Raw genomic sequence first — 18,949 nt, forward strand, 5'->3', positions numbered from 1 at the left:
CATGACGCTGCATGCGATCAGCATACTGTATATTTAGCATTGGGTATGCTGACCGTGCGCTGGTGTGATTTAGCTGGCGCTGCGCCCAGCGCATAAAAATGCAACACAGCGCGTTTTTGTGCGCTGGGCGCAGTGCCAGCAAAATCATATCAGCGTACGACCAGCGCACGGTCAGCGTACCCAACGCTAAATATACGGTTCGCTGATCGCATGCAGCGTCATGCGATCCTAGGAGGAGCTGACCGGAGGGGGCACGGCCGGGGGCGGAGCTAAGCGGCAGCCCTGCGCTGCGCCCAAGAACGCTAGTGTGAAACTAGCTTGAGTCCAGGTCTGGGAGGAGATCCCTCAGGAGACCATCCGCCGCCTCATCAGTACCATGCCCAGGCATTGTAGGGAGGTCATACAGGCACATGGAGGCCACACACACTACTGAGCATCATTTCCTTGTCTTGAAGCATTTCTACTAAAGATGGATCAGTCTGTAATTTGATTTTCCACTTTGATTTTGAGTATCATTTCAAATTGATATCTCCATGGGATATTAAGTTTGATTTACGTTGATCATTTGTATGTTTTATTGTTCTCAACACATCCCATTATGTAATGAATAAAGATTTGCAACTGGAATATTTCATTTAGTAATATCTAGGATGCAGTATTTTAGTGTTCCCTTTATTTTTGTGAGCAGTGTATATACATACATACATCAATAGTTATCATTGGACTTTAAGACCTGACTAGAAATTAAAAGAAAAGCACAAGACGAAAGAAATGCATCACTCCTTTCTTCACCATGTAGATACAGTTAGGGTGAGGTGAAGAATTGTACCAGCTGCTCTTCACATTCTGTTGTTTCATCTGCAAATATCTCTGATTATGTTGGTTGCGTGTGTGTGTATATAGGTATATCTATACAAATACACCTAACTAAATGAAGAGAAACATGAGAAACATATACCGTACATAATATATGCAATAGCAATATATAGGAACATTTAGATTAAAAGGGGTTGTCCACCCTTGGTGACAAGTTTTTTTTCTTATGTAAATACATGTTATTTTGACTAAGATTTTTTGTAATTGGATTTCTTTTTTGCAACTCATTTAAAATCATAATCAATTCTTTATCTTTCAACATCAAAATTATGTTGAAGATAAATGAGGCTTCATACATTACATATTTCAAGAGTTATACAATTACGTCACTCAGAATGAAATTTAGATAAAGCAAACACATATACAACTTATTATATGAACAAGTCTTACTTGACTCATGGTCTACTTTCACAATTTAATTTATATTAATCATTGTGGTTACAACCTTAACCCACTATTACCCGACCAGGTGTAATTGTTTTTTTTTTCTTTTTTTTGGACTGATCATCTAATACAGCCTCTGATTTACTTTCTATTGCTGGTTGCAGAAGGGGTTAAATTAGAATCAGTCAGTGAGTGCATTCTGCCAATTCAATAAGAGTTTTTATCTGTCTTTATGGAGCTCCTATCAGCTAATTTATGACTTCAAACCATATCAAAGTTGAAGATGCAGGGAAACGAAGAGCCTGTAATGAAACTGATCACATCAATATTATCGGTAGGGATTAACTAATATTTTAAATCCAATAGCCAAAGGCCCAAATATCCCATTTTAAGCAATCCAAAATAAAACATATTTTTAATTTAACAATTACAAGTTAAGTAACTAGTGCAAATCATATGCTAAAGTGCACAGTAAAATTATACTCTGTTTCTTATTGGTCCTACCTACAGTGCCTTGCGAAAGTATTCGGCCCTCTGGAACTTTTCAACCTTTTCCCACATATCATGCTTCAAACATAAAGATACCAAATGTAAATTTTTGGTGAAGAATCAACAACAAGTGGAACACAATTGTGAAGTTGAACGAAATGTATTGGTTATTTTAAATTTTTGTGGAAAGTCAAAAACTGAAAAGTGGGACGTGCAATATTATTCAGCCCCTTTACTATCAGTGCAGCAAACTCCAGAAGTTCATTGTGGATCTCTGAGGCTGGTTTCACACTTGCGTTTTTTTTCACGGTATTTTAGCGCTAAATAGCGCATGCGTTTTTTTTCCCTATACTTTGCATGGGATGCGCTTATGTGCGCCTACACATGCGTTTGTACGCGTTTGTACGCGTTTTTCCGCGCATGCGTTTTTTTGCGGTATGCGCTCGGGCGCACAAAATGCATCCTGTTGCATTTTTTGGGCGTCCGACTTGCCTCAAAAAACGCATGCGCGTGCAATGCGTTTTTTTTACAGCAAGACACCCATTATAAGTCTATGGGTGCGCATATGTGCGCATTGGCATGCTTATGTATGCGTTTTTTTGCACATGCGTTTTTTTTGTTAACCATGGAATTTAGGGGTTTGGGTTAGAGTTAGGGTTAGTTAAGGGGGTTTAGGGTTAGGGTTAGGGTCAGGGTCAGGGTTAGGGTTAGGGTTAGGGTCAGGGTTAGTTAAGGTTTAGGGTTTGGGTTAGGGTTAAGTATGGTTTGGTTAAGGGTTAGGGTCAGGGTTAGGGTTAGGGTCAGGGTTAGGGTTAGGGTCAGGGTTAGGGTTAGGGTCAGGGTTAGGGTCAGGGTTAGGGTTAGGGTTAGGTTTAGGGTCAGGGTTAGGGTTAAGTATGGTTTGGTTAAGGGTTAGGGTCAGGGTTAGGGTTAGGGTCAGGGTTAGGGTTAGGGTTAGGTTTAGGGTCAGGGTTAGGGTTAGTTAGGGTTTAGGGTTTGGGTTAGGGTTAAGTATGGTTTGGTTAAGGGTTAGGGTCAGGGTTAGGGTTAGGGTCAGGGTTAGGGTTAGGGTTAGGGTCAGGGTTAGGGTTAGTAAAGTCATGGCTTGGGTTAGGGGCCACCTAATGTTTGGAAAAAACGCAAACGCGGTAAAAATGCACTAAAAACGCATACAAACGCATAAAAACGCTGCGTTTTTTTCATGCATGCTCATAAAAATGCTTGAAAAAAACGCAGCAGTTGTATGCTTTTGTATGCGTTTTTTCAATGCGTTTTTTTGCGGGAAAAACGCGCTGCAAAAAAAAGCAAGTGTGAAATTAGCCTGATCCAATGTTGTCCTAAATGACTAATGATGATAAATATAATCCACCTGTGCGTAACAAGTCTCCGTATAAATGCACCTGCTCTGTGATAGTCTCAGGGTTCTGTTTGAAGCACAGAGAGCATCATGAAGACCAAGGAACACAACAGGCAGGTCCGTGATACGGTTATGGAGAAGTTTAAAGCCGGATTTGGATACCAAATGATTTCCAAAACTTTAAACATCCCAAAGAGCACTGTGCAAGTGATCATATTGAAATGAAAGGAGTATCATACCACTGCAAATCTACCAAGACCCGGCCGTCCCTCTTAACTTTCATCTCAAACAAGGAGAAGACTGATCAGAGATGCAGCCAAGAGGCCCATGATCATTCTGGATGAACTGCAGAGATCTACAGCTGAGGTTGGACAGTCTGTCCATAGGACAACAATCAGTCGTACACTGCACAAATCTGGCCTTTATGGAAGAGTGTCAAGAAAAAAGCCATTTCTCAAAAATATCCATAAAAAGTGTCGTTTAAAGTTTGCAACAAGCCACCTGGGAGACACACCAAACATGTGGAAGAAGGTGCTCTGGTCAGATGAAACCAAAATTGAACTTTTTGGCAGCAATGCCAAGCGATATGTTTGGCGTAAAGGCAACACAGCTCATCACCCTGAACACACCATCCCCACTGTCAAACATGGTGGTGGCAGCATCATGGTTTGGGGCTGCTTTTCTTCAACAGGGACAGGGAAGATGGTTAAAATTGATGGGAAGATGGATGGAGTGGAGCCAAATACAGGACCATTCTTGAAGAAAACCTGTTGGAGTCTGCAAAAGACCTGAGACTGGGATGGACATTTGTCTTCCAACAAGACAATGATCCCAAACATAAAACAAAATCTACAATGGAATGGTTGACAAATAAACAAATCCAGGTGTAAGAATGGCCAAGTCAAAGTCCAGACCTGAATCCAATCGAGAATCTGTGAAAAGAGCTGAAAACTGCTGTTCACAAACGATCTCCATCAAACCTCACTGAGCTCCAGCTGTTTGCCAAGGAAGAATGGGCAAGAATTTCAGTCTATTGATGTACAAAACTGATAGAGATATACCCTAAACGACTTGCAGCTGTAATTGCAGAAAAAGGTGGCGCAACAAAGTATTAAGTTAAAGGGGCCGAATAATATTGCACGCCTCACTTTTCAGTTTTTGACTTTCCACAAAAATGTAAAATCTCTATATATAAAAATGAATGTGTGTGTGTGTATCATCAACCAATCACGAAGCATCTTTCATTTCACCAGAGCTGTTTAAACGAAGCTGAGCTGTGATTGGTTGCTATGAGGAACAGTTTTCCCACTTCAGAAAACATCTCAGCAGACACTGAAATGGTGAGAGAAATCTAGCATCCCTAGGAACATAAGCTCCCAGCCATTGTCTGCCCCCAGAAAGGAGCAGAGAGTACATGACAGAAATGGATCCCCCCCTCCCATGCCCATATACACATCACACATCCTCCATCCAGAGGCACATCTTCCCTCTTAAAGGGATCATTGGTATGGAAGTTAGGGCAAATCCATCCAGCGCTTTGGTACTGACCCCAGGCCTCTCATAAAGAAATCCCCGGTATGGAAGTCAGGGCAAATCCATCCAGCGCTTTGGTTCAAACCCCAAGCCTCTCTTAAAGGGATCCCCGGTATGGAAGTTAGGACAATTCCACTCAGCGCTCTGGTTCTGACACCAGGCTCTCTTAAAGGGATCCCCGGTATGGAAATTAGGACAATTCCACTCAGCGTTCTGGTACTGACCCCAGGCTCTCTTAAAGGGATCGCCTGTATGGAAGTTAGGGCAAATCCCTCAGTGCTCTGAATCTGACCCCAGGATTCTATTAAAAGGATCATTGGTATGGAATTCAGGGCAAATCCACTCAGCGCTCTGGTTCTGATCCCAGGCTCTCTTAAAGGGATCCCCGGTATGGAAGTGAGGGCAAATCCACTCTGCGCTCTGATTCTGACCCCAGGCCCCTCTTAAAAGGATCCCCGGTACGGAAGTAAGGGCAAATCCACTCTGCGCTTTGGTACAGACCTCAGGCCTCTCTTAAAGGGATCTCCGGTATGGAAGTTAGGGCCATTTCACTCAGCGCTCTGGTTCTGACCCCAGGCTGACGTGATGATGTGGGATATTAGGGGGAGTAGTCTGGTGGCTCTGGCTGATGGGATGATGTGGGATATTAGGGGGAGTAGTCCGGTGGCTCTGGCTGATGTGGGATATTAGGGGTAGTAGTCCGGTGGCTGTGAAGGGATGATGTGGGATATTAGGAGTAGTTGTCTGGTGGCTATGGCTGACGGGATGATGTGGGATATTAGGGGTAGTAGTCCGGTGGCTTTGACGGGATGATGTGGGATATTAGTCTGGTGGCTCTGGCTGACGGGACGATGTGGGATATTAGGGGTAGTAGTCCGGTGGCTCTAGCTGACGGGATGATGTGGGATATTAGGGGTAGTAGTCCGGCAGCTGTGACGGAATGATGTGGGATATTAAGGGTAGTTGTCCGATGGCTATTGCTGACGGGATGATGTGGGATATTAGTAGTCCGGTGGCTCTGGCTGATGGGACGATGTGGGATATTAGGGGTAGTAGTCCGGTAGCTCTGGCTGACGGGATGATGTGGGATATTATAGTGAATGTGGCTATGTGGCGTGGGCGGGGCTATACACTCAACTTTATATATAAATGTATGTATAGTCATTATAATTTGTTATAACTAACCGTAGTTAGTTACTATGCCCGGGCAGCGCTGGGCTCTTCAGCTAGTAACCAATAAATTTCGTTCAACTTCACAATTGTGTTCCACTTGTTGTTGATTCTTCACCAAAAATTTACATTTGGTATCTTTATGTTTGAAGCATGATCTGTGGGAAAAGGCTGAAAAGTTCCAGGGGGCCGAATACTTTTGCAAGGCACTGTGTTTGAATGTATCCCAAGCTTTGGAATTGATATGCCAGTTGAGTCATATGATTGTAATATACGGACATATGGATAGATCTACCTAGTTGTAGCTACATAAGTGTACATCTCCAACAGCATCAAATTGTATAACTAGCATTTGCTTCATTACCCTCTTAAGAGTGAAACATGTTGGGGAGACTCTATGTAACTGCACCTTTTTTCACTGGTCATTAGACATTACTAAATTGGATACAATCCCTGATGGTTAGATAATGGGCAGCAGTTCCTTTGCTTTATGCCAGTTACACATTTTGAGGCTATAGGAGCTGTACACCTATGTAGCTACAATTGTATAGATCTATTCATATGTATTACAATTGACTCAACTAGCATAGCAATTTGACCACTTGGGATGCTAATTTAACATACCTAGGTAGGACCAATAAGGAGTTTAATTTTAATAGGCACTTTAATATAGTTACTTATATTTTTAATTTAACAATTAAGTTTTGTTTTATTCTGGATGGATTTCAATATATTGAAACTGAATTATAAAATGAATTTAATTCCCAAATATCTGCATTTATGTTGTCTGTAACAATAGTGACTGGAGCTAGCGCCGATTCCTGCTAACCATTTAAATGTTGCCGTCAGTCATTGACAGAGGCGTTCAAATGACGCTATCGTACATATCAGCTCTAAGGCCGGAGTCACACTACAGCGAGATACGGCCGAGTCTCGCAGGTTAAAACCAAGCTCTGGCACCGGCACTCAGGAGCGCAGCGTGCAGCTCCATGTATTGCTGTGCGGCTGCACGCTCCGCTCCGGAGTGCCGGCGCAAGAGCTTGGTTTTAACCTGCGAGACTCGGCCGTATCTCGCTGTAGTGTGACTCCGGCCTAATTCCTCCTTACCCCCACTGGGTGCCGCTGAAGGTCCCCTATAGCTGTCATCTTAGTCCTCTTTTGAAGCACAGCCAATTTTATACAGTATACCACACATTTTGCAGTATATAGAACCTGCAAAAGAACTAAAGAATAAAATAAAAAATTATTAAATATAAGTTTAAAAAAATATATAAAAGATCAAAATCACCCCTCCTTTCCCAATTTAAATATAAAGAAATATAAAAAAAATAACTAAGCATATATGGTATAGCGTATATAAATATCTGTCCAAAATATAATCTTAACTGAACCGTAAATGGAGTAAAGTGAAAATATAAATTGACTCTACGGAATTGCTTTTTTTGTTGCCACACTACCAGAAAAATATGCAATAGTGAGAACAAAACATAATGTGGAGCCCAAAATGTCAATTTATCTTGTTTTGTCTTTTCATATTAGGTGACGACTTTTTTTAACAAGTTCTTGTTAAAATGACTCACACGGTTTATGAATTTTGTGCAAAACAGAAAATTATGTTTATTTTTGTCTTTGATTTATTTTATAACTTGCGCAAAATGTGTGCCAAAATAACTTGTGTACTTAGCATCACTCCAGGAATGGAGTACAATTCTTACCAGTTTTGTGACTTAACAAGTTGTAGTTGATCAGATCATCCAGAAACATCTGTAAAACAAACACCCCGCGATGATGAATGTAAGATAGAAAAAAAAAAAGAAATAGCAAACACAGAAAATAGGCTTTTAAAAAAGGCTCAAATTAATAAAAAAAAAAAAGCCACAAATGAAAAACAGACTAAAAACACTAGACAAAGAAACAGGTGCACAAGCATTGATGAATGATAGAATTCGTTCAGAGATAACCTTATTATACAGGTATATATTGTTGCTGATAATTTTTCAGACATTTTCACATGAAATGGAAGAAACAAAATATCTTAAAAATGTATAAAATATTAATAATTTAAAGGGAACCTGTCTTGTGAAAAAACTCATTTAACCTGCAGATATGGGATTAATCTGCAGGTTAATAGCGTTCTGAACTTGTCCGCTACCCTACTGAGAGTCCCGCTACTGGGAAGATAGGAACTGTATTTCTCAGCATCCCTGCTCTTTCAATCACGGATGGTACCAACGCGGTTTCAGTCACCCCTCTGTACATCCAGAGCAGCGGCTATAACTGTGCCTCCAGCAAAGACTGACAGCAAGCGCATTATTAGGGTCGGCTGTCAGTCAATGCTGGGAGCACAGTTACAGACACTGCCATATATATCCATAGCAATGACTGAAACGGGGCCAGCGCCTCCCCTATGGCTGAACACTGATGGAAGGAATAAAGTTCATGTCCACCCAGCAGCGAGGCTTTAAGTGCGAGCATTGGGCAAGTTCAAAAAGCTATTAACCTGCAGATTAACCCTATATCTGCAGGTTAATAGTGTTTTTTCACATGACAGTTTCCCTTTAAATATAATCACTAAAATATACCCACTGTCCATTAATTTTAAAAATCAATGAACTGTATACTGCATGGTATGTTTCAAACTAAGGGTAGTTGTAGAGTCATGGATATGATAGATTGTAAAAACAGGCATCTCTTCTTCCTTCCATGATTACAACAAACCTAACATTTTTTGCTGTTTGCATGTAGAAAGTGATGCTCTCGTACAATGTCTATAATGAAATCACAAAGGAGACGCTGAATTACTTGCTGCTGGAACTGTAAAAAGGGAAACGCTCTTGTGGTATTTTAAACAAATACCACTGTAGAAGGCAGTCTGAATTAGGTTAGATGGCTAGACATTTGTATCGAGCCCGGTAATTTTGCTTCACAGATATAGTTGATGCATCTGATCTGCTTGGAAACATCTACACCATAAATGATGCCACATGGTGCTTCCTAGTCCAGAAGTGAGCACGTAGACATCCATCCAATTGTTCCATTTCACTACAAATAATTAGTTACATGCAAGAATAAAGAATGTTCTCTTTTCACATTGATGACACCAAATGTGGGAATTACACTGTTTGCCCTTACATTTCAGCATGGAGGGTTTCAAGAGTAAAACTAGTATGAAAATGATCTGTGATGGCACTTTTCTCTTTGTGGAGCAATGCTACCATTAGGGCCCTCACAGCTTTTTACTTGTTCCCAGGGGCGGACCTACCGACGATGCAGCTGTATCAGGGCCCAGAGGTGCAGTGGGATCCTTGCAAGCATGAGTGTATGCATTCACTATGGGGCCTCTCAGTCAGAGAGCCCAGTGCTCATCTCCAATCTTCTATATAATTGCCAATCGACTCTGTGACAGCTTCCGGCGATTGTATCGCTATCCCACAATCCACCGCGGCAGAAGCTGTGACAGAGCCGACCGCTATATTGGAACACCTAAGGGTTGCATCTACCGCGGTCACCGCTGCGACGGGGCCCGGAGTGCTTAGGGGCCTGATTGCGGAGCTGCAGCCTCTCATTGGCTGTGCAGCTCCGTAGCTGCCAGGCTGCAATTGGCCTGACGCAATGGCTGCTCTGTGGGCACAGGTCCTGTATTTAGGTCACAGGAAGGGAGGAGTCAGGGGTCACATGATCAGGGGCCTCGGTGTGTGCTGGACTCTGCTGTACTGTGCTGGTTCTCATGGTGCTGGATGAGGGCAAGTTTATGTGTGAGTCAGGAGGGGTCTACAGGGTGGATGTAGCAGAGCGCGTGTGTACAAGGTGTAGGGTACGGAGCGGAACCGCGTGTACGAAGTGAATGGAGCGCAGTCACGTGTGTATGAGGTGTGTGTACAAGGTGTACAGAGCGGAGCCGTCTGTGTACAAGGTGTACAGAGCGGAGCCGTGTGTGTACAAGGTCTACGGAGCAGTGCCGTGTGTACGAGGTGTACGGTACGGAGGGGAGCCACATGTGTACGAAGTGTATGGAGCGCAGCCACGTGTGTATGAGGTGTATGGATTGGAGCCGTATGTGTACAAGGTGTACGGAGCGGAGCCGTGTGTGTACGAGGTGTATGGTGTGCAGCCACGTGTGTATAAGGTGTACGGAGTGGAGCCGTTTATGTACAAGGTGTACGGAGCGGAGCCGTATGTGTACGTGGTGTATGGAGCAGAGCCATGTGTGTACGAGGTGTACCGAGCAGAACCGTGTGTGTACGAGGGGTACGGAGCGGAGCCGTGTGTGTACGAAGTGTACGGTGCTGAACCAAGTGCGTACGATGTGTATGGAGTGCATCCGTGTGTGTACGAGGTGAGCGGAGCCATATGTGTACGAAGCAGAGCCGCGTGTGTACGCGGGGTACAGAGAGAAGCCGCGTGTGTACGAAGTGTACGGAGCAGAGCCATGTGTGTACGAGGTGTATGAAGCGGAGCCATTTGTGTACGAAGTGTATGGAGCGCAGCCGTGTGTGTACAAGGTGGACGGAGCGGAGCCATGCATGTATTTTGGCTTGGGGGGCCCCATTTGAAAGTTTGCAACGGGGCCCATAACTTTGTAGTTACGCCACTGCATCCAAGTTATGGGTATTCCGATATGGCGGCCGAGATTCATATCTCCGCCCCGCCGGCTGAGCCAATGAGCGTTGCCGTGCAGGATTTGAATCCCCTGCCAAGCCACGCCCCTGGCCTCAGCCAATGAGCGGCGCGGGATTCAAATCCCTCGCCAAAGCCGCGGTGCTCCGCTAATTGGCTGAGCCGCCCACCGGCTGAGACTTGGCAGGGGATTCAAATCCCGAGCGGCACCGCTCATTGGCTCAGCCGGCGGGCGGGGGATTACTTACATACTTACCTGACCGGGAGGAGCATTGCCGCATCGCTTCTCTTCTCACCGGAGACCGGGGCAGGAGTGGGGTGTTGGTATCGCGCATGGGCATAGTGCTATCCAGCGCCATTTTACTGAAGACACATTTGCAGTGTGCCTACAGCAATATGGTGCAGGACAGTGCGGTATGGGCATGCGCGTACTCCGGCGCTCCTTCCCCGGCCTCCGGCGGAATGGGATAGCACTGGAGTACAGGGAAGAAAGGGGAGTATTTTTTTTTGTATGTGTGCAGTTTAATAGGGGTAATAGGACCCTACATATCAGGATAGGGGGTGAGAGGTAGCATGCATACCAGGATAGGGGGTGAGGGGACCATGCATATCAGGATTGGGGGGTGAAAGGACCATGCATACCAGGATAGGGGGGTGAGAGGACGATGCATACCAGGATAGGGGGGAGAGAAGACCATGCATACCAGGAAAGGGGAGTGAGGGGACCATGCATATCAGGATAGGGGGGTGAGAGGACCATGCATACGAGGATAGGGGGGTGAGACGGCCATGCATACCAGGAAAGGGGGGGTGAGGGGACCATGCATATCAGTATAGGGGGGTGAGAGGACCATGCATACGAGGATAGGGGGGTGAGAGGGCCATGCATACCAGGATAGGGGGGTTTGGGGACCATGCATACCAGGATAGGGGGGGTGAGAGGACCATGTATACCAGGATAGGGGGGGTGAAAGGACCATGCATACCAGGAAAGGGGAGTGAGGTGACCATGCATATCAGGATAGACGGGTGAGAGGACCATGCATACGAGGATAGGGGGGTGAGAGTACCTTGCATACCAGGATAGGGGGGTGAGAGGACCATGCATACCAGGATAGGGGGGGGGGACCATGCATACCAGGATAGGGGGGTGAGAGGGCCATGCATGCATTCAAATCCCACACGGCACCGCTCATTGGCTCAGCCAGCGGGGGATTCAAATCCCGCGCGGCACCGCTCATTGGCTGAGCCACCCGCCGGCGGATGTTCATTTCACCGCACTCCCGATGCAATAGCATCGGGCCTATTTCTAATTCATAACAATTCTGGTACACAGAGCTGGTGAGGACAATGAAAAAAGGGGTGTGTCATGCAAGTAGAGAGACGCTGGCCAATGCTCACTGGCTGCTGCCTGCATGGTGCGACCCGGTGGTCAGCGCTCATAGCAAGTGACCATTTCTGCTACATACAGGTGATCTGATCATTGTCTGTGTGTAGCAGAGGCGATCAGACAACTGCAGCTTCTAGTCTCCCATGGAGACTATTCAAGCATGCAAAAAGTAAAAAAAAAAAAAAATGTTTTTTTTTTTTTTCTTCACAAAATGTTACTTTAAATCTAATTTGTTTTATTTCACAGGGATAACAGGAGAAAATGAACCACAAAATTTGTTGAGCAATTTCTCCTGAGTACAATACTCTATATGTGGTGTAAAACTACTGTTTGGGCGCACGGCAGGGCTCGGAAGGGAAGGAGCACAGTTTGACTTTTTGAACGCAAAATTGGCTGGAATTGAAAGAGGATGCCATGTTGCGTTTGGAGAGCCCCTGCTGTGCCTAAACAGTGTAATTGCACACAGAAGTGAGGATATAAATAGGCACCAGTGTTGCGACAGTCTTATAAATGCAGACTGTGACAGTTGCTGAAAAGAGACATTTCTTTGTGGTGGTGCAGTAGCCAACAATGCTGTAAATATCCAGAAAAAAGAATGTGAAAGGTAACACTCACCTCTTCTGTGGATTATTTCATAATCCGGATATCCATCTAGCGGTAGTGCGTCGTGTAAGGGGAGACATGCAGGGGAACAGGTGGACGGCGGCGGTTTCGTGCTCACATAGCGATTCTACAGGTACTGTATATACACAGGTGTAATCACATCTTCTTGTAGGAGGTGGAAACACCAACATTAACATATATTTTCATATATAACAACACAAATGCAATTTATAAAAAAATGGACGTTTCATTTAAACCTAGAGGGCTCTGTGCCACAGGATTTAAAATCCATTTTCCCTCTCTGATTAACAGTAGATGATTATGGTCTCCTCCTTGTATAGGGTACTTAATGTTTTCTAGACGTGCAAATCGCAATAAATGTGCATTGGCATTATGATGTTGCTACATGTGTCTAATCAATCCAGGTGATCCTTTGCTTACTTCAGTATATTTTACTGTCCCTATTTTAGTCCTATCAACTAATCTAAATAACTTTTTTTTTTTACTCCATGCTGACTAACTTAATTCAGTAAAAATACTTTAGTAGACGACGATTACTAAGGTGTAGTTTTACTGTCCCTAATCTACTACTATCAACTAATCTAAGTGATTTTTTCACCCCCCCAAAAAAATAAAAACAAAGGCTTGCCAGTGACGTTCGTCACTGACCGTTGTTTGACGGCTACAGGATGCAGGCACGGATGTGGTGCAAAATAAGTGACTAAAAAAAAAAAGTTGTTGCTAAAAGTGAACGCGAGTGCTAATCAGTGGTGTATGTTTGATTAGTGGCTGAAGGACGCACACACGTAGTGGTACAAAGGAGGGGGGAAGAAAAAAAGGACATGAAAAACAGCGAGCACAAATGCGGATTAGTGATTTGCGTCACTGATCAACATTCGGCAGCTGCAGGAGAAACGCACTGAGGTGGGGCAAAGGTGGGTGGTCGGGGAAGACAGAAAAATGGACAGGGCCAAAAAACGCCTGGAAAACAGCAAGCATGAACATTGATCAGCGATTTGCATCACTGCAGGACACATGAAAAAGGAAAAAAAAATGCCAAAAATCGAGCGATCAAGTACCGATCAGCGCTCGGTGGCAGAATGGGGAGGGGTGGGGAGAGGGAAAAAAGGAATAAGAGGGGGATTGGGGTGGATTAGAAAAGATCAGGAACAATCAGGGAGGGATCAGAAACTCTTCTTTCTTCTTCTTGTTAAGCAGGAGCAGCAAGAATTGTGATGGCACAGGCTTTATGGCACCAGAAGGCTCAGCACAGCGCAAGGAGAGACAGAGTGACTGCCCTGTACAAATTCGCAGCTAGAATGGGGAAGCACAGGGCAGTCACTGCCAGGTCACACTGTGTCTCTGCACTCTGAATGATGTAATCATCAATAGCACCAATCAGAACTGGCCCTGGAGATCCTGGTGTTGCTAGGCTCCAGCCTATGATCAGTGCTCCTACAGCACCGATCATGGGCTGGACATCAGTGTTTAAGGCAATCTGGCTGAAACACTGAGAAAACAGTGCACTGTTCAAAATCACGATTGTAGTTGCCGGGGTCGTCGCCATCCCCCAGGATGACAACTCTATGTGCTCTGCTTCAAGATGGCGGCAGCACTTTAATGCCATCACTGCTACTGAGGTCCCAGTACCGCATTAAAGATATGACGTATCCATAGGTCCAGGGTCGGCAAGTACCAACCGACCAAGACGTATGGATATGTCAAAGGTCGTAAAGGGGTCAAATGAGTGCAATCATTTACATTATTTTTCCTAATGTCATAACTCCTGTGTAGGGTTCACATTCTGGAATTTACAGAAGGGGCTTTAGCACTTTATCTGACTTTCTATCTAATTATATTAATTCCTGGACTTTAATACATTTAATAAACACTGGACTAATGGCAACATTGGGAACTTACAGGGTTTGTCCAACAAGCAACACAACATTATAATGAATAGATCATGGAAAATCAAAAAGTCGCCAAATTGAATGTGGTTAAAAAAAAATGTTCCTGTGCGGAGATAATCTTAGGCTATGTGCCCACGTTAGTGTTTTTAAACGCTCAGGAAACTGATCCCCTTCCCAGAAAACGCGCGTTTTATTTCCGCACGTTTCTTGCGCGTTTTTGCACAAAAGACGCGCGTTTTTTTCCGCGCGTTTTCTGGGAACATTGGAAAAGGCTAAAAACGCTCAGCAATGCGGAAATTAATGAGCATGCTGCATTTTTAGCCGCTAAGCGATTCCTGAGCGTTTAAAAATGCATGCATTGGCACAAAAAGCCAAAAACGCATGCAATTTAATGTGAAGCTTCTTTTTAAGCGTTTCTGCAGCGTCTGAGCCGGCACAAACGCTACGGAAACGCTTAAAAAAACGCAACGTGGGCACACAGCCTAATGAAGGCTCCCATTGCTGAATCCTGTGTAATTGGCCGTGCCTTACCATGTTGTGGCTAGATTCCTAATTGGAGCACACAGCATATTATTACAATGAAAGCTGAGTAGTCCCTCTGTGTTGCCCCAGAGTTATGGCATACAAGAGTGATGGCGTATCCTGGAGTGGTGCCCAAGAGTGACGGTGTATCCCAGAGAACTGCCCCAGGAGCAAGGCATACATGCCATTTTACTGGACTTTTGACCAGCTCCTTTCCTTCACATGGGGCTGCACCAAGTGACCAGTCGTTTTTTGAAAGCCCTAAAACAAAAAGATCCTATCACACCCTAATAAATTCCTAATCTAACCCTAAATAGAATATAATTCTATCCATAAATGTCAGTAAACATTTTTTAAAGTTTTTATTCATGTTTGTCATTCAAAATCACAAAAATGTAATAAAAAGCCTAGTAACAGAAACTTGATAGCCATATTACAGTGTGAAAAATAAACGTAATGAAGCTCTAACGGTGTGTGCACACAATATCTTTTTCAAGCAAAAACTGCTCAAAAGATTGAACAAACGCATTTCTATGTAAAAAAAAAAAAGAATTGATGATCACATGTTCAAGGTTTTTGATTGTCTTTTACCAATTTCTGGTTTCTAAAAGTGACAAGTGGTTAACAGAACTGACATACATTTTACTTGCATTTTCCACTTGGAGAAGCTGCTTTGTAGTTTGCAATTCAACAGGAAAGGTCAAAAGATGTCCAGACATCTTATGTAGTGTATTGCCATAATTTTTGCTTAAAAAAAACCAAACAAAAACACGCTAACCATTTCTTCATTATTTAATAGTGAAAAAAACCCAGAAAAAAATATGTTGCAAACCATGGGAAATCTCTCCCAAAAAATGCTGGTGGCGCCAGGTTGCCCTTGCGACTCCTATCGCGCCCAAAGCGAAGAGGGGGAATTGGCCTACCTAATCTCACGGCTTATCATCAGGCTATCTTATTGGCAAACTGGTTGAAATTAATAAAATGGGCAGAAAAAGGACAGGATGCACACATAGAGATGCAGCTCATGGGTAGGAATGCGCTAAAATTCTTGTGGACAGATTGCCCACTACCTAAAACTGGTCTGGGAGATATCCTTCTGGCCATCCTACGCACCAGACACACATTGATACCGATAAGAGCACCCCACTGCAACTTCCTAGATAAAATTCCAATTGGGCTCATACCTTACATATTTATACCAGATTTCAGACCCGTATGGACGCTGGTCCTCATTACCAAACAAACCTATTTCTCACCTATTACAGGGGAAAATTCTATGCACAAATGGCTGGCCAGTGACTGCGGGGAGACGTCCCATAAACCATTTATAACTCTCACATGTAACTTACTTTATGAGTCAAATCAAAACACTTCCTCAGTTGCCCACTAAATGGCTCTGGTTGGAAATATTGACGAAGGTTAACCATTATGTCCCGAAAGTGGTATCAAAATTTTATTCCAAACTCATAGATGAGGAAAACTCCTCCCAGCCACCTTTCCTACATTCGTGGGAAGTGGAACTAAATATTTCTTTATCCCCACTGGACAAACAAAAGATCTGTGCTGTTTCTCATGGCTTCTCCCGTTGTGTTCTATTTCAAGAGTCGGCTTATAAGTTACTATCACGATGGTACTACACACCAGAAAAACTGCATCATTTGGAACTGATTAGCTCCCCTCTGTGTTGGAGGTGTGGGGAGTCACGGGGTAACCTGTCTCACATTTTTTGGTTCTGTCCTACTCTCGCCCAATTCTGGTCAGATGTCCGCTCTTCTAAGGGTAAGTGCAGGGCATGTGCAATATAGGGTGAGCTGTGGACTGCCCTTGTAAGGGCAGGAGTCTGGGGATCAGATGATGGTTAGTTTTTGAGGGATTTGACAGGGAATTGTCTTCCTATCGCTACCTCCCTGTGTGTACACAGAGTATCCCTGGAGACTCCTGGCCGTCTGCAAAAACCGGTGAGATCGTTCCTATTTTATATATCTCACCTTCTAGTATTTTGTGGCTATAAACCTCTTTTGGTTTAGCCAAACACAATAGACATATATGCATTTGGTTATGGCATTGTGTGCTAACTGTTAAATGCTGTATCTTGTTTATAAATTGTTGCCTGATATGATACATTAGCAACGTTTTATATCCTGATTGATGCGTTTGGGTGTTCCCATCTCTTCTTAGGGATTACCCATTTTTGGCATCCTTTTAATCACTATTGGTGACATTATTGTTTTGGAGCTTTTAAGTTACATATTAAAAGTTATTTTTTAACCTCACTTACTGCTGTATAGACATATAAGTTTTGGGGTGAGATATATGTGTCATTTTTGACCAAAAATTGGCATTTTTTGCTATATTTCTTCATACTTAAGGCAGACCTGACTGCGGCGGAGGCACTCTTATCCTTACCTTCAGAGAATTTCCAACCTAAGAAGCATGAGCTAGCGCCATTGATGCTGGGAGCGGCAAAACAATTGATCGCCCTTAGGTGGAAACAGCAAACACCCCCGATTCTGACAGAGTGGAAACGTAAAATAAGAGATTTGTTTAGACTCGAGGAGCTCACGAGTTGGGACTCGTCATCTCATGAGAAATTTAAGAAAACCTGGGCACCTTGGATACATTTCCAGGACACTGTGGGGAGGCTGGGGGGTGCCACGGCGGCCGAGTAAGTAGAGAGGAGTGATTGAGCCCTGGGGGCCACTGAGCCAATTTCTTCAAACTATCTAAGGTCATAATTACAACAGATGTGCATGAGAGAGCGTTGTATCGGCTGAGGCGACATTCTGGTGGGGGCGGTTCATCGGGCCTCTTCACTAATATTTTTATCGGAGAACCTCAAGAGCTTGTTTTTCTTTGTAAAGTATTCCCTAGAGCATCAAGGATACCTGCCTACAGTATGTAATGGGTTAGTTTTAGTTAGGTTATTTACCTCGTTAAGTGTTATATTGTTTGAAAAGAGTAAAACTGTATAATTAATGCTCTGTAATTCTACATACAGACTTGTACCTCAAAATTTGAACATGTTTTGCTTCTGTATTGCTGTAATCTCTCTTTATTAATAAAATAAAGAATTACAAAAAAAAAAATGCTGGTGGCCAAACACTAAGGAAACAACACAAAAAAAATCTACAGTGGAAAAAAAAACAAAAACAAAAAATGCCAGAGTTTCCTACAGCATCTTTTTTGAATCGGATCTTTTTTATTAAACATTCAGGAATCAATACAGAAAGAATATGACATCCTATATAGCTAGTAAAAATTACATTGAGAGCAGATATTATTTAAAGGGTAAAACTCTTCCTGTGTAAGAATAAATAAAAAGAAGAAATCTCAAAACACAGATATTTGCATAAAATTGAGCCTATAAACAACATGGCTCCACAAATAAACAAAAATCAAAATTATACATCAGTGCCTCATTTCAGCGGGAAAACCATCCCCGCCAGCCGCGCCACTCCGCATCATATTTCGCCCCCCCCCGCATATCAGGTCCAATCCACCCCAGCCCCCTCCCACCGCGCCACTCAAAATCTACTTCGCCACAAAGGGCACTAGACTTTATTTTCACCCCCCAAGCATCCCCTCATCGCAAGCACAACAGCAACTGGTCCAACATCGCATCCCGTACCAGTGCGCCCGAGGGGAGACCCGGTGACTCCAACCATGGCTGCCAAATTTTGTAAAACTTTCTTAATGCATTTCTTTTTAAATAAGCCCCCCTTTCCAATCTGATGACATTATTTAGTTTATTTTTAAGCTCTGACAATGTTGGTGGCATAGGATCCAACCAATGATATGCAAGTATCTTTCTTGCCTGATACAGGATGCGTGCTATTCCCAGGGCCACTGCAGAGTCCGGGTCAACCCCCTCCTCCCACAAATTCAACAAACATAGACGAGGTGACGGTCGTATTGTGATATGGTATACTTGGGCTATGAGTCCCAGGGTCTGCCTCCAGAAATCCCCAATGTGCCCGCACTCCCACATAACATGCATCAAGTGGGCATCATCCTGCCCACACCTAACACATTGTGTATTGGGCCTAAGTCCCATTTTAAATAATAAGCTGGGTGTTTTATATACCCTGTGAATGAGAT

This window comes from Dendrobates tinctorius, unplaced genomic scaffold (genome assembly GCF_039654945.1).
Source record: "Dendrobates tinctorius isolate UK_male_01 unplaced genomic scaffold, ASM3965494v1 ptg000062l, whole genome shotgun sequence".
NCBI classification, from domain to species: domain Eukaryota; kingdom Metazoa; phylum Chordata; class Amphibia; order Anura; family Dendrobatidae; genus Dendrobates; species Dendrobates tinctorius.